General features: G+C 37.4%; 1 protein-coding gene and 1 non-coding gene across 3 annotated transcripts in view; one reads left to right on the forward strand and one right to left on the reverse strand.

The window, feature by feature from the left end:
- The window catches only part of UBE2E2 (ubiquitin conjugating enzyme E2 E2), a 372,516-nt gene that overhangs the window by 99,016 nt on the left and 259,186 nt on the right, over positions 1-14,314 (reverse strand). The window lies entirely within an intron of this gene.
- On the forward strand, positions 13,226-13,330 carry LOC129507443 (U6 spliceosomal RNA). The gene has a single exon (XR_008664010.1). It is a non-coding gene; the product is annotated as a U6 spliceosomal RNA (small nuclear RNA).

A 14,314-nucleotide genomic window follows, 5' to 3' on the forward strand; every position in this document is an offset into this window, starting at 1 on the left:
GATGAGCCCTTCTGTACATATAAAATATTACACACTTAACAATAAAAATGCTGAAAAGGATTAGACTCTGACTGTCTTTATTTAAGATCATAAGATTTTTAAATACATCTGAATACTTTCAGTGTGTTGTGACTTTAAGACCAAGAGTTTTTGGCTCTGTCTGCTGCCTTTTCATTTAACACTGACTCTAAGATAGAAAAAGAGTAAGGCAGCCTAGGCAATTAGGGATCCTGGCTCCAGAGGACAAGAAATTTGCTTTCACAGAGTATCTCCCATGTGCTAACACTAACCTGAAATTGATGGGGACAGAATGGTGAAGAGAAGACAGTTACAAGGGATTTCTCTCAAGAGCTCTGGAAATCTCTGCTTATATGTCAGATTCTAAATAGTTGAATTCATCCCTTTCATAGTGAGCACAATGTTCACAGGCAAATGACGTGCTGCACATATGTCCAAAATCCCTTTGAGAGTAAACAGCTGCAGGAATATTGAGCTTCTTGCTTATAACACAATAACGTATGTTTCTCTAATGACAAATGGGAAGGAAAAGAATAGCCCATCCCTTAAAAAAATGTGAAAGCACGGCCTAGGCCAGTTACAGATAAGGATAGTAGGAAAGAGAGCTGAAGAAGGGAAATACCACAAAACTGTATGAATGAAATGAGAAAAAAAAATGTGGAAGTGGGGAGATTTGGGAGGGAAAATGTTTTCAGACTGTTCTCAGGGCCACGTGCTGATCTACTTGTTGCTAAATCCAACAATGTCTTCTGTTTTCATTTTACTGAAACTGTGGCTTCTACTCCCTGATTCCTAAAAAGCTTTCTTCCTCAGGTATCTCTCCGAGTCTCTCTCTACACTTTACAGTACTTCTCCAATTCTTTTTGTCCTCATCAATGATATCTCTTCAATGTCTGCCTTCCAAGGTTTCTACTCTCAGTTACCTTGTTTCTTCATCTTCATTCTAGGTATTCCATTATCTGCCTCTGACAATCAACCTATCAAATACTGATGGAATCTCTAATCCTGTGGGAAACCCAAGAGTCATCCTTGTCTATGCTTCCTCCTTCTCTTCTTTAAAATCCCCAAAGCCTGTAGAATCCACCTCTGTAATCTGTCTACTGGCTGCATTAGCTCTCACTTAGATGATGGCATCAGCATGCTGTTTCCTCACTTCCAGTCTTGCTTTCCTCCAATTCATCCATCAAAGTGCAGATAGGGCAATTTCCAGAAAATCCTGTAAATGAAATCTTTTGTTTTCCTGCTTTCTCTGACTTCTTAATAACTTCAAGATCAGGCCCAAATTCCTTTCAAGCATATAAAGTTTTTCAAAAAGATCTGGCTCCAGCTGACCTCCCTGGCCTCATCCCTGGCCACTCTTGTTTCTTCCTTCAGCTCCATTCTCCAGTCATACTGGACTTACTTCTAAAACCTTCAAGGGAGGGTGCCTGGGTGGCTGAGTTGGTTAAGCATCTGTTTTGGCTCAGGTCATGATCCTGGAGTACTGGGAATCAGTCCTGTACTGGGCTCCCTGCTTAGCAGGAAGCCTGCTTCTCCCTCTCCCCTTGCTCCTCCTCCTTGCTTGTGCTCCCTCTGTCAAATACATAAATAAAAATCTTAAAAAAAAAACCAACATTCAAGGGAGGTGGGATTTTTCTTGACTCCTGGCTTGGATAAGATGCTTTTTGTCCTTTGAGCCTCAACTTAGCTACATTCTCCTTGGGGACAGCTCCCTTACCCTAAAAGGCTTAGTACTCCTTTGGAAGTGGTAACATTCTATGCAAAAACAGCATTATAAAAAATAATTTATGTGACCTTTAATACTGGGAAAAGAAGAAATATTAAGAAACAGCATTATCTGGGTCACAGGAAACAAAGAAATTCTTACAGCTAAGAGGGTATTAAGAAAACAGGCCAGGATCATAGCTCCTGAGAGGACAAATGAATGGTATTTTATAAACTCCTGAGGTTTCCTATATTTATATGTATTAATTTTTTTTGAAGACCAATAACATCAAAGTCTACCACAACATCTTAGGAGGTTAGCATACAACAGTGGTGATAGAAAAGATCCATTTTGTACACTAAGCTCTAAGCCAAACTGAAAGATGACTATTTTCTCCTTCACACATTTTCTTTCTAATCCTTAGCAGTCTGGTCCTTATTTTTGAAGTATTCTAAGAAAAATAATTATTTTATATTTTTTGTAAATGAGTGCTTAATTAATGGGAAGGACCTCTCTCCTCAATCACACTTTCCAGGTTTGAGATGTAAAGATAAACAAACAAAAAAAGATTTCAGTTGACTGTAGAGATCTTTTACCGAATTGTACTTAAAAGTCACTGCTATCATTTACTTTGTATCCTATGTTAACAATGTCAACAACTTAGCAGGGAGGAAGAAACTGGAGAAAAACAGGTTTTTAAACAAAGAATAATTACTGCTTAATAATCACAAAACCTCCTTCCCCAGGGAAGGCTATAGCTAGTAAGATGGTTTTGTTAGGGAGTAAAACTAGCCTTCTGTAAGTTATTGAGGAAGAAGGACTCAGTGAGTTGATGACACCTTAGACTTCTTGCTTCTTTCTAAATTACATGTACAGTGTGGGGGGGTGGGTGGATCTGTGTATTTTTCTCAATGTGTAATAGACTGCAGTGAGTACACAGCTTCGCAGTAGACTTAACATTTTAAGACATAACTGTATGAAATAATGAGGAGGAAGAAACAGAGAAATTGGGAAGCAGGAAGGAAGACTACAGGGAAAAACTGCACATCGTTCCTTTTCCTCCTAAGCTTCATTTTTATAAGATATATTCACTTATAAGGACAAAGACAGTCACAGTCAAAAAGAACCAAATCTTATCTTACATATGTGGGTTGTTAGAAATAAGACTACAATTATAAAGACTTGGGAGACCACCTAGTTCAACTTCTTCACAACACAGAAGAAGCAGAAGCATTAGAACTGGACTGGAATTTCACTGAGTTAGACAATTAGGCATAAAATCCATCAGAATTACTTAAAATACTGAATTATAAGATTTTTAATCCTTTAGTTAAAAGGACTCTAGAAATAAGTTAATCGAGTTACTCATAGCTTTTTTTTATTCTCCCCTTCTCAACATACCCTCTTCCTTATAGAAAAATTACCTCCTTCAGCAGTGAATCTTAGCATGTCTTTGGTGGGGGATTATAACTTGAAAAATGAAAATGCTCCTCTCCCATTGAAAATCACTTCTATCAAAGCTTTCATTTCAAAAGTGATAAAATTAAGGTTCTGCAAAGTGAAATGCTTTGCTCAAGACCACACCCATAGAAGAAAACTTCAGGCTTCTAGTCCTAAGGAGAGGCTCTTCCTGTTTCACAACTGCTGTCAACTTAAGTATGAAGACCCAACTGTAAAAAACTATATAGTTACCATTATGATGAACTGCCCTGTGTAAGACAGGAGACCAGAGATCGACACTAACACTTGGGTTTTCTTTTACCTTTTTATCCTGGGCATGTTTCAAGGACTAGATTCAGACTTGGTGAAAAGCCACTTTTATTTTATCTACCAAATTATTTTTATATTTAGCTTTCAAAATTAGAAATACTGATCTTATGCTGCTCTCTCCATTTCCTTAGCAAATGTACCACTTCTTGCAACCCTGCTTTTGTTGCCCACCTCCCACCCTGATGCTTGTGCCTTTTCTCTATTCTGTGTAAGAGATGAAAGGTCTAAAGGTACTCAGGACTTCCAGAATCAGCCTCTTTCTCTGTACTGTGAGAACAATTTTGGCATGTGAGCTGGCCAATGTAGCAAGTAATGTTTCTGTATTATTTAAAATTCCCCCCCCCCCAATGCATTTGTTAGACAGGAAGGCTGTAGAGCTGTAATAGGTCTATTGATCTTATCTGCAGGTTAAATAAGCTTTTGAGAAGGGTGCAAGCCACTGTTGCCACTACACAGTTTGGAGGAAGCCAAATCCTTCCCAAAATGTTTTAGTTCTCAAAAATGTTACTACTCACAGAGGACAGAGTGTAAAGATCCCTGGTATTCCAAATGCAGCTTTATTGTTTTCTAACACTTCTAATATTGTATCAAAGTAAAAATTCATTTGAAAGTTCTGATAGGGGGATCCCTGGGTGGCACAGCGGTTTGGCGCCTGCCTTTGGCCCAGGGCGCGATCCTGGAGACCCAGGATCGAATCACACGTCGGGCTCCCGGTGCATGGAGCCTGCTTCTCCCTCTGCCTGTGTCTCTGCCTCTCTCTCTCTCTCTCTCTCTCTGTGACTATCATAAATAAATAAAAATTAAAAAAAAAAAAGAAAGTTCTGATGGGGCAGATCTTAGCCACAGTTAACTATTCTTAGACAAGATAGTTAAGGTTTATCTGTTTATTTGTACACAGTTTTTATATCAAGGCAATTTGTTACCCAAGTAGATTAAATACCTCCAATATATTCAATATTGAATATTCAATAATTTCACTGGCTGAGAAATCTTTTGTTTTTGGATAGGAAAATAGTAAACAGTAATTTCTTCATATGGTTGTCTCATTTATTCCCAAAAATGTTGGCTGTGGTATCCCACAACCTGCATTTTTCTTTGTATCCCTGACATTGTTATCTGGCTCCAGGACCCACCATCATGGCTGTCTCCCCAGCAGGTCAACTAGAAGGCCAATGGTGAAAGTAAACTGCACACACAGATATACAATAAATGTTTGTGGAACAATAATAAATAAACATCTTTAGTAAAAGATTAGTCTATTATTATAGCATAGTAGTAAAGACTGGGCATCAGATCAAGACACCCAGGGGTCTGAATCCTGGCTCTGCTAACTGTGTGAATTAAGGCAAGTTATTTAGTTTCCTACTGTTCCTTCGCTTTTGAAAGAGTGGCTCTCTCATAGAGTTGATGTGAGCATTAAATGAGTTAATACACATAAACAGCTTAGAACAGTTGCCCAGCTTGTAGTAAGTGTTATAAAAGTTAGGCTATTAATATTATCAGGTAAGTAGAAACTAGTAGGGCTGAATCAGGGTCCTGAAGCTCACCTGATCCTTTACTCCTGGACCCAAGACATGGAAATAGGAAGCGTTTCTTTTTAGGGGATCTGACTTCCCTTTTCTGTATCTGGTGTACGACACCTTGTATGCTAATGTCTCTGTTTGTCCCCCATACTTCTCCCTATTTAATACGGAGCTCATGAAACAAAGTGACAAGTGACTGCTAAGTCCTGACTATCTTGGTTTATAATTCAGTAAAGAATAACTTAAAAAAAAGAATAACTTCAGTTTTTCAGGTTCCATTCTATAAAAACAACTGACATTGTACCAAGCCCAAATTCTCAGATGCTGTATAATAATAATGGCTTTAAAATTCATTCTCTCACCTCCATGGTACACACACATTGCCACTTCAACCACAACAAATAACAAAATATAGAGGGACTTTTTTCTGCCCAAGTTCAGGAGAAGAAAAGCTAAATGTCAGCCCTGTAGAGGAAGGTGCCAAATGGCTAAAACAGACCCTACTGTAAATAATAATCCCACATTAAAAGACACTAAATGATTTGTCAATGAAAGACAGCATTTAGCAGACTTAATTAAAAATCTCCCCATGATTACTTCAGAAGATCAAGATCTCCACCAAGACCAAAATGCTAGCTTTTGGGTGCTGACACTTATTTTCAAGAGTTCCCCACCTTTTCTTCAGTGCTTATTATATGTAGAGCACTGTGCTATGATCTGGGCAGATGAAAAACAGTCCCGATCCCCAAAGGGCTTCCTATCTGGGCAACACAGGAGAAGGCAAGATGTATGTGCTCTATGGTATTTATAATTAATATGCGATGGGAATCCTGTAAAAAGAATGATTTCATTTGCTGGTGGGTAGGCTTTCTTACACCAAAGCACTACCAGGTCTTGTTTCAGCAGTAACCTGAGAAAAAGAAACATCAGACTTATCAGATGGGGTTTGAACATATCCCACAGGTGGTTTCTAACATGAAGTGTATCTTCTCTAAGGAAAGGCTTCATAAAAAAGATGGCAATTAAACCAGGTTGGAAAGATAAAGTAGATTTCAAAAGGTATAGGAAGATGAGGCATAACAGGTTAAAAGCATTGCATGGAAAGTAGAGAGGAGGAAAGTGAGTTTCCTGTTGGGAGAACAGCAAAAATGCCAGCTGTGGTTAGATAATCTAGGGCTTCAAATGCCATGATAGGAATTGGATATGGATTCTAGAGACCTGTAGTTTTCAAATTCGTTGCTTCTAGAAGCTGTAGGGTTCCAATGAGGTCTGTTGGGATCACTACTCTCTCTCTTCCCTCCCTACCTGAGTTTCAGTGAGAGAAATTCTACTTTGTTTACAACCCCACCCCCCGCCAACACACGTATATACTCAGCACATGATTTCTTTGAACAAAGGGAGTCCAATGCTTTAAAAGAAAAGTTTGAACTGCTTCTGGAACTTAAAAAAAAAAAAAAAGCCTGGGTCTTATTCCAGATTAATTGAATCAGAATTTAATGAGCACCTAGGGTTGAGAACGACATCAGAATATGAAGTCACTAAGGTCCTGAAAGTGTGGTCTAGAGACCAAGAGCATTATTCAATCCTACCTTATCAGAATCTACATTTTAAAAAAGATCTCCAACACCAATAAAAAACACATTTATTATTAAAAAAAATAAAAAAGATCTCCAGATAACTGGTTATGTACATTAAAGGTGGACAGGCACTGAAAGGAAGGTTCTAAGTAGGTAATCACCCAATGAAATCCGTGTGATATAATTTACTGATCATCTTCTACTTGTCAGACATGATTGCTGCGTACTTTTTATACTTCTGTGAACCTCATTTTTCTTATCTGGAAAAGGAAACTTTATTTACATTATGGGGCTGTCATAAGAATTAGATATCCATAAAGTGTTAAGTATAGTGCCTGGCAAAAAGTGTTTTAAAAATGGTTAACTATTACCATTAACATATATTTGTCTGAATTATTGCCATTCTGCAAAATTACTGCTATCTGAAACTAAGGGTCAAAGAAGTTTAATGGCTTGACAAAGGTTACACAGTATATGTATACTGTATATGTGGAAATGGATTTCAAATCTAGGACTGTCTCATTCAAAAGCTTATCTTCTTTCCCACACAATGCTCTGACATCAAGGCTTTGTGTAGATTGGAAGTGGGAGAAACAGAAGACAAGGCAATACTGATGATAAACTAAATGGTGCTAATATTAGCTTCCACACTTGTGTTTAAGAGAGTAGAATTGGCCAAAATTACAGACAAGTACTAATAAAAAGCATATCTGAGTTACATAAATCCTGACATCATGTAAACACTTAGCAACTTAGTTAATATTTACATATTTAGTTAGTATTTAACAATATTTAATCTCTAGATAGGTTTATAGAGTTCACAAACCACTTTCACATGCATCACAGTCTTTAACCTTAACCACAACTATGTTAGATGGGATTATTATTCTAAAATGAGATCATTCTATTTTTTCTTCCCCGAGCCCCTATTTAATACATAAACCTGGATTTCCTAATACCTTATAGTGGCTTTCATGTTAGGCCCTGTGTTAAAAAAACAATCGAGATTTTTAATGACATGTATAGAGTTCATTTCCTCTCCTTTTTCCTGTTAGCTGATCAGCAAAGGTCAGAAGATAGATGGGTTTTGGTGAAAGGAAATAAGAACAGGGCAGGTAGCATAGGTATATCTATCTTCTTTGCTCCAGTGAAGGAATGGAAGGTACCTGACTGAGCTCTGGGACAGTTCTCAGGAGAAGTGTTGCCTCCACTGGAGGAAGAGTTTTTAAGAGATAGCGCCACAGGGATCCCTGGGTGGCGCATCAGTTTGGCGCCTGCCTTTGGCCCAGGGCGCGATCCTGGACACCCGGGATCGAATCCCACGTCGGGCTCCCGGTGCATGGAGCCTGCTTCTCCCTCTGCCTGTGTCTCTCCCTCTCTCTCTCTCTCTCTCTCTCTGTGTGACTATCATAAATAAATAAATAAGAAAATTAAAAAAAAAAAGTTTAGAAAGAGATAGCTCCACAAAACACCTTAGTAGAGATGAGAGAGTCACCAAAGAGAAAACTAAGAAGTTACTTCTTGCCTTTTGGTGTATTCATAAAATATACTGAGTTGTGTCCTCTGCTTCCTATATAATTTGTGCCAACATTTCTATGAGGCATCCTTACGAGTCTAAAAATTCCCGATTCTGTAAAGAATACATGTTTTTAAAAGCAAAGCAAACAAAAGGATTTAGAAACATTTTATTACTCACAATAATTGCAGGGGTGGAGCTATGACAATACTTTCATACTGCCTAGTTGTCTAAGGATAGCCCATTATGCCCCTTGCTTTCATGAAAGATTTTGTAGTCTGCCCTTGTAAAACATTTATGGAAGTGACTTCCAGCGCTCAACTTAGTGATTTAATATTATACAAAGTTCATTAGTCATGGTATCTACATCAATTTTCTACAGAAGCTATTATTACCTTTATGATTTCAGTCACTGCCTTCTTTGTAAGCAAAACAAACAGAGATTTTACTGAAGCTCTGCTATTTAAGAACTACCCATTTGTAGTATCCCGTAATAATTCCTGTCAGTGTAGGCTATCTTTGAAGGGTTTAGTGGTTTTTGCTTTTGGCAGTGCTACAATGCTGGAAATAACTTAAACTGCCCATCCCCATCTTACAGTGTCTGCTAATAAGTTAGGGTTGTTGGCTGCCAAGCAGATTTAATTTACCCACTTCTCAGCTTGCATTAACCTTTGAATAATAAAGCACAGCTGAGGCTGCTTTAAGAAACAAACCGAGGAATGAATAATTAAAAACACCTCCTCAGCCTTGGAAAGACCAATTCCTAACCATTAGGGAAGATTTAATTGTGGCTGAAGCATTAAAAAGGCGAACTGTATTCTTTATAAACTGAAACAAACGCTAAGGACATAGTGTGACTACAATAGATGTAGTATATGAAAAGCAAAGCTCTGAAAGCACTCAGTCATCAGTTCAAATGAAAAAAGTAAGAGTAGTCTGATTCTAAAGAAAAACAATTACTTCTAAAGATGGGCACTCTTACTGTCTACATACAGAAAAAAATTGCTACTACTTATAAAAAGCTATTATTCATCTGATACAGGTGGACTGGCTGGAATAGCATTTGAAGGGATAGAAATGTTAAAGCTGAAACAAAAGGTTGAGAACAGAACAGATTATAGGAAATCCCTATCTTCTCTGAATCTGTCAAGTGCTTATGCCAGCTGGGATTCTTTGCTTTTGATGGATTTAATTTTCCTTTGGGAATCCAAATCTAATGTAGCTGTCATATTTATGTGTTAAGATCACTAAACAGTCACTGCTGTTTTATATACTTGCTAATATCTAATAACATATTCACACCAAAAAGTATCCTCTTTATGTGAATAGCTGGAAACAATTTTCTGTTCCTAGACCTCCAGCAAAGTGGAGGACATCTCCCTAAATCAGGATGGGCAGTTTCCTCCCATTACTGACTTTAAAGTATGTCTGTTTAATTCTTTAAATTAGGAAATTTTTCTTGCACTTTTTTTTTTTTGGCCCAATTTAAGGTCTTTTCTATCTCTGTTCAAAACGTCAGTGCCCTTCTCATAATAACCTTTCAATTACTGGGAGTTAGGGAGGTACCAAGCAATTTTTTCTGTACCAGGCAATTTTGTGGCTTTTAAAATGGCTTTAGTCTTCATATTTATGCTTCTTTTGGGTCTCTGAATCTTCTCTAATTTTTGGTCTATCTAACTTAAAGATGATTCTTTGTACATAATAGGTAAAAGGATGACCAAATGAGAACAGAATTGGAGTTGCTGTTTTGCTATACACTAACTTCTCATTTGGGAGAACAGGAATACTATTTTTTTGTTCTTGAGGGTTATATTCTTAATATTTTCATGTGTCACATGAATTTTTGACGTAAGAAAACTGACTGTTGGCTTATGCTGAACTTGTTTCCTGCTGGGACTAAAAATCTTACAGTTCTATTTGTAATTAGTCACCACGGGAAACAGTTCTCATTACTCCAGTTTCTTCTGAACATCACTATACACTTGCCACCACCCTCAAATGGTCAGATACTTGTTTAAATTTCCTTCGGTGTTCAGTCTATTGTATTTTTCTCAGAGTTAGTCATTTTCTAACACTTGGTTTCACTCCAGCTCCAGCAAAATAAAGGATCCCTACCCTTGGTTTCCCACAGGCCATGACTTCTGTCTCTGTTACAGCACTTACCTTAGGCTATGTTGTCCTGAGCCTTCAGCAGCAACCTGGAGTCTCAAGGGGGCAGGTGTTTTGTCTTACTCATCTTTGCATCCTAGTTACCCACAATGGTGTCTGGAACCCAGCAGATAGCCAGAGTATTATTTTTTGATTGAATATGAATTCACAAAGAATTGACACTTTTAACAGCAACCAAAGAGTTGAGGGCAGAATAGGTACTGAATAAACAGATGATTAACTTCTGTGTGTGTGTGTGGAGGGATTATATTTTAAGCTGTTTAATTTTTAAAATGTTTTAAATTTATAGAAACATTGCAGAGACAGTATAGAGTCCTCATATGCCCAATAGCCAGTTTTCTTTATTATTAACATTTTACATTAGTATGGTACATTTGTCATAATTAATGAGCCAATATTGTACATTAGTATCATTAAAAGTCCTTAATTTATTGAGATTTTCTTAGTTTTTATCTAATGTCCTTTTTCTGTTCCAGAATTCCATCTAGGATGACATACTGTTTAGTAGTTGTGCCTTTTTATGCTCTATTCTTTTTTAAGTACAGATATACCTCATTTTATTATACTTTGCAGATACTGTTTTTTTTTTTTTAAACAAATTTAAGGTTTGTGGCAACTCTGCTACAAGTATGTTAGCACCATTTTTCCAACAGCATGTGCTCACTTTGTGTCTCATTTCAGTAATTCTCACATTATTATTATATTTGTAATGATGATCAGTGGTCTTTGATATTACTATTGTAATTGTTCTGGGGCACCATGACCACTCCCATGGTGTATTTTATCGATAAATACTGTGTGCATTCTGACTGTGCTAGTGACTAGCCATTCCCTCTCTTCCCCTCCATGGGTCTCCCTATTTCCTGAGACACAACAGTAATAAAATTAGGCCAATTAATAACCCTATAATGGCCTCTATGTGTTCACATAAAAAGAAGAGCTGCGTATCTCTCACTTTAAATCAAAAGCTAGAAATGATTAAGCTTGGTAAGGAAGGCATGTCTAAAGCTGAGATAGACTGAAAGCTAGGCACAAAACAGCCAAGTTGTGAATGCAAAGGAAAAGTTCTTAATTAAAAATGCTGGTCCAGTTAACACATGAATGACAAAGCAAAACAGCCTTATTGAAAGTTTTAGTGGTCCAGATAGAAGATCAAACCAGCCACAATCTTCTGTTAAGCCAAAGCCTAGTCCTGAGCAAGGCCCTAACTCTTTTTGATTGAGAGAGGAGAGGAAGCTGCAGAAGAGTTGGATGCTAGCAGAGGTTGGTTCAGGAGGTTTAAGAAGCCGTCTTGATAAGATAAAAAAGCAAGGTGAAGCAGCAAGTGCTCATGCAAAAGTGCAGCAAAATATCTAGAAGATCTAGATAAGATAATTAATGAAGATGGCTACATTAAACAACAGATTTTCAATACAGACGAAACAGCCTTATACAGGAAGAAGATGCCATGTAGGACTTTCACAGCACAAGAGAAAAAGTCCATGGCTGGCTTCAAAGATTTCAACAACAGGATGGCTCTCTTGTTATGGGCTAACACAGTTGGTGACTTTTAGTTGAAGCTAATACTGACCACTCCAAAAGTTCTAGGGCTCTTACAGATTACATTAAATCTACTCTGTGCCTACTCTAGCCTGTGCTGTATAAATGGGACAACAAAGCCTGGATGACAGCTCGTCTATTTATAACATGTTTTACTGAATATTTTAAGTTCCACTGTTGAGACCTACTGTTCAGAAAAAAAATGATTCCTTTCAAAATATTATTGCTCATTGACAATGCACCTGGTCACCTAAGAGCTCTGATGGAGTTTTCCAAGAAGATTAATGTTGTTTTCAGGCCTGTTAACCACAACATCCATTCTGTAGCCCATGAATCAGGAGCTATTTTGACTCTCAAGTCTTATTATTTAAGAAATACATTTTGTAAGGTTACAGCTGCCATAGATAATGATTCCCTGATGGATCTGGGCAAAGTAAATTGAAAACCTTCAGGAAAGAATTCACCATTCTAGATGTCATTAAGAACATTCATGATTCATAGGAAGAGGTAAAAATATCAATATGAACAAGACAACCCTCATGGATGACTGAGGAGTTCAAGACTTCAGTGGGGGAAATAACTGCAGATGTGGTGGAAACAGCAAGAGAATTAGAATTAGAAGTGACACTTGAAGATGTGACTGACTTGCTGCAATCTTATGATAAAACTTTTAGCAGATGAGTTATTTCTAATAGATAAGCAAAGAAAGTGGTTTCTTGAGATAAATCTACCAGTTGTGAAGATGCTGGGAAGACTGTTGAAATGACAACAAAGGATTTAGAATTATTATGTAAACTTAGTTGATAAAGCAGTGGTAGAGTTTGAGAGGATTGACTCCAATTATGAAAGAAGTTCTACTGTGGGTAAAATACATTCAGACAGCTTTGCGTGCTACAGAGCAATTGTTTGTGAAAGGAAGAGTCAATGGATGCACAGCAAACCTCACTATTGTCATATTTTAAGAAACTGCCACACCCACCCCAACCTTCAGTAATGGCTACCCATTAATCAGCAGCCATCAACAACAAGGCAAGACCCTCCACCAGTTAAAGGATCAACTCCTTGAGACCTGAGGTGATGGTTAACATTTTTTAAGCAATAAAGTATCTTTTAATTAAGGTATGTACATTTTGTTTTAGACAAAATGCTATTGCACTTAATAGACTACAGCATAGTGTAAACCTAACTTGTATACGCACTAGGAAATTAAAAAAATAATTTGACTCACTCTATTATGATATTTGCTTTACTGCAGTGGTCTGGAATCAAACCCACAGTGTCTTTGACCTATGCTTGTAACAAAACAAAAACTTAAGTAGAGAAACTGAGTGAAGTGTTATGGAAATACTTGGTCCATCTTTTCAACTTTTCTGTAAATCTAAAGTTATTCCAAAATAAAAGTGAATTTGTGCTTACTCTAGCATCACATATAATAACATTGGAACTATACCGAGATGAGCATGGACCCAGCAGCACAAAGATGACATAAATTTGTGAAGCATTCTATATTTTCTTTTAAAAAGTTAATTTAAAATCTGATACTGGGAAATGACAAAAGTAATGTCTTTTTTTTAAAAAAAATTTATTTATTCATGAGAGAGACAGAGAGAGAGAGGCAGGGACACAGGCAGAGGGAGAAGCAGGGTCCATGCAGGGAACCCAATGCGGGACTTGATCCTGGGTTGCCAGGATCATGCCCTAGGCCGAAGGCAGCACTAAACTGCTGAGCCACCCAGGCTGCCCAAGCAATGTCTTTCTTGAGTTTCTTTTAAAAAATTTCTGTATGTACAAATAAATATTCAGCTTGCACATTTATGTTTAAATTTTAAATATGATTACTCATCAGTTCCAAACTTTCCTTGATATACCTGCCTACAAATATCTGTTCATTAAGTTATAAAGGAGATTAGTACAGAATGGAAACGAATAACAATGAGAAAGCTTGAGACACCTGAGAAAGAAGTGGGATTGACTGGGCAATAGTTACTCCAGCATACCTACATATTTGACCATTTATCCTTTCATCTACTCTTGGGCATATAGAAAGAAGAAAAGTAAAAAGAGAGAAACAAGGCAGTGGGAGATAAAAGAAAAGTAAGAGAGCAGGAGTAAAAGATCAGTCTGAGACCACTAAAATGTGACAGGATAGACTTGTAACTTACAATTGTATTTTTATTTATTTTTTAAAGATTTTATTTATTCATGAGAGACATAGAGAGGCAGAGACACAGGCAGAGGGAGAAGCAGGCTCCATGCAGGGAGCCCGACATGGGACTTGATCCCAGAATCCCAGGTTCACTGATCTAGAGCCAAAGGCAGAAGCCCAACCACTTGAGCCACCTAGGTGCCCCACAATTATATTTTTAAAAGCTGGCAGAATTGAATTTTCTTGTCCTATTCCAGTTCAAACCCTGATGAATATAAAATCTAATTAGGTTTAGATAATATATATTGCATAATGCATATAAACGTGAAAAGGGGCACCTGGCTGCACAGT

This window comes from Nyctereutes procyonoides, unplaced genomic scaffold (assembly GCF_905146905.1).
Source record: "Nyctereutes procyonoides isolate TBG_1078 unplaced genomic scaffold, NYPRO_anot_genome, whole genome shotgun sequence".
Lineage (NCBI taxonomy): Eukaryota > Metazoa > Chordata > Mammalia > Carnivora > Canidae > Nyctereutes > Nyctereutes procyonoides.